This window comes from Nomascus leucogenys, chromosome 1a (genome assembly GCF_006542625.1).
Source record: "Nomascus leucogenys isolate Asia chromosome 1a, Asia_NLE_v1, whole genome shotgun sequence".
Lineage (NCBI taxonomy): Eukaryota > Metazoa > Chordata > Mammalia > Primates > Hylobatidae > Nomascus > Nomascus leucogenys.
Window position 1 is genome coordinate 45,254,537 of NC_044381.1, and position 2,763 is coordinate 45,257,299.

General features: G+C 36.8%; 1 non-coding gene across 1 annotated transcript; it reads right to left on the reverse strand.

Moving 5' to 3' along the window:
- Positions 1-1,110: 1,110 nt before the first annotated feature.
- On the reverse strand, positions 1,111-1,236 carry LOC115836068. The gene has a single exon (XR_004031073.1). It is a non-coding gene; the product is annotated as a U6atac minor spliceosomal RNA (small nuclear RNA).
- Between the last annotated feature and the right edge of the window lie 1,527 nt (positions 1,237-2,763).

The window sequence follows — 2,763 nt, forward strand, 5'->3', positions numbered from 1 at the left end:
TTGACTTTCATTTTATTACCTTTTGATTTTTATTTTATTACCTTTTGTGTATATTATATATACATAAAATAATATATTTTTCTTTGTAGTTTATGTGAGAATATATATAACATTCTGAACTCATAATATTCTGAGTTAGTACCCACTTAACTTCAATCACATAGCAAAACTCTACTCCTATACAGCCCTATGCCCTCTTTATGTTATTGATGTTACAAATTACATGTTTATACACTGTGGGCAGAATAACATAAAAAGTGAAGTTACAAACCAAAATTACAGCAATACTGGTTTTTATACTTACCCATGTGTTCACCTTAACAGGAGATCATGTATACTTTCATACAGCTTTGAGTTAATATCTAGCATCCTTTTATTTCAACCTGTAGGATTTCCTTTAGCATTTCTAGTGAAACAGGTCTAAGAGTAGCAAACTACTTCAGCTTTTGTTTTTCCTCTGGGTGTAGAATTCCCAGCTGACAGGGTTGTTTTTTCTTTTCTTTCAACACTTTGAATATATCGTCTCATTGCCTTCCAGCATTCAAGGTTTCTGATGAGAAATTGGTTGATAATCTTATTGATGATCTCTTATATATGATGAGTCACTTCTGTCTTGCTGCTCTCAAGTTTGTTTGTCTTTTAAAACTTTGATTATAATATGTCTTAATACATGTCTCTTAACTTCTTAGGTTTGTAGCTCCATATTTCTCATCAAATTTGGGATGTTTTCTGCCAGTATTTCTTTAAATAATCTTTCCACCCCCTTCTCTTTCTCTTGTCTTTCTGGAACTTTTATAATATATATGTTGGTCCACTTGATGGTGTCCCATAAATTCTTTAAAGTCACATCACTTTTCTTCAGTCTTTATTCTTTCTGCTCCTCAGACTCAATAATTTCAATTATCCTATCCTTTAAGTTCACTGAATATTTTTTCAGCCTGCTCAAATCTGCTGATAAATCATTGCAATGAATTTTTAATTTCAGTTATTGAACTTTTTAGCTCCAGATTTCTGTCCAGTTCCTTCTTATGATTTCTATCTCTTCACTGATATTCTAATTTTGTTCATTTATTGTTTTCTTGATATCCTCTCATTTTTTAAAATTATTATTTTTAACCATTGTTAGATGCCACAAAGTAGGTGGCAATACCTTACCTGTATGTTTGTTGTCAGGCCCAAGGACCTCTCCTATCCTTGTTGAGAGAACCTCTAACCTTTTCTCCTTTCATACAGTACCTGAGGCTCTTTAGTTCTTTGTCCATGTTTTTCCTTAGCTTCTTGAGCATATTTAAGACAGTTAAAAAATTGTGTAGTAGGCCAGGCGCAGTGGCTCACACCTGTAATCCCAGGACTTTGGGAGGCCAAGGTCAGTGGATCACCTGAGGTGAGGAATTCGAGACCAGCCTGGCCAACATTGTGAAACCTCATCTCTACCAAAAATACAAAAAAATTAGCCAGGTGTGGTGGTGGGCACCTGTAATCCCACCTACTTGGGAGGCTGAGGCAGGAGAATCACTTGAATCTGGGAGCTGGAGGTTGCAGTGAGCCAAGATCATGCCATTGCACTCCAGCCTGAGCGACAAGAGCAAAACTCTGTCTCAAAATAAAATAAAATAAATTTTGTAGTAAATCCAATTTTGGGTTTCCTCAGTGATGGTTTTTATCCTTTTGTTTTGTTCATTTGAATGAGGCATGTTTTACTGTTTCTTTGTATGCCTTGTAATATTTTGTTAAACATTAAGTATTCGACCATTACAATGTGAACTATAATGTGAATGATAATCTGAATCTGGAATTCAGATGATCTCTCTCTCTCTCTTCTTAGTTTTTGGAAGTTGTAATAGTTCCATCATTTTGAAAATTTTGCAAACTATTTTTCAAAGACCATTTCTTGTCATGTGTGATCAACAAAGTTTCTGTCCATTTAGGTTGTGTTCAGTTGTTTTCATAGAGATATCCTTTAACATCAGAAGTTGAAACAAAGAAACACACACACACACACACACACAGAGAGAGAGAGAGAGAGAGAGAGGATAGCTACTTCTGCCAGTACCTGCAGATTATCTCTGTTCTGGGGCACTCCTTTAACATTTAGCTAGCCTTGCTTTGAGACTAGGGATCAACCCAGGTGAAAGCTTAATGTCTTCTTGAGACTTTTCTGAGCATGAATCTTGCCTATGCACGTTCATGACTTTCTAAATTCTCCCATGTATATGACTGCTTTTGAATCTCTTCATTTCTCAAAGAGTCTCACCCTAGTTTCTCTTTATGCCTTTCATGGTCTATTGTATGCCTCAACCTGTCCCAGGCACCTGTGAGCTTGTAGTCTGCCTTACAGCTTTTACAAGTAGTTTCTGCCACATTTCCTTCCTGGGCCCCAAGTTATATGAAACAGACGAGTGCCTTGCATCAGTCCTTCAGGTATTCCCCAGACAAGTTAGAACAGATGTGCACAACAATTTGCAAATAATATCTGCTCTGCTTCCTCTGGTTCTAGGGTGGGGAGAGACTGGGAACAGAGCTGTCACCAACCCAAAACAAAGGACACTGCCATGCTGGAGAAGGGATGGGGCAAGGGCATCTTACTATACAACCTTCCTACCATTTTAATAATGACTTCTCTTGATTTGGTGTTTTCTTAGTTGCTGTAAACCTTTGACTGTTTTCTAGAGCTCCTGTGAAGTTGGTTAAGGCAGCTCTGGGTTTTTTGTTTGTTTGCTTTTGTAAGTTTCTTTGGAGAACAATCATTTTGCTGATAATATC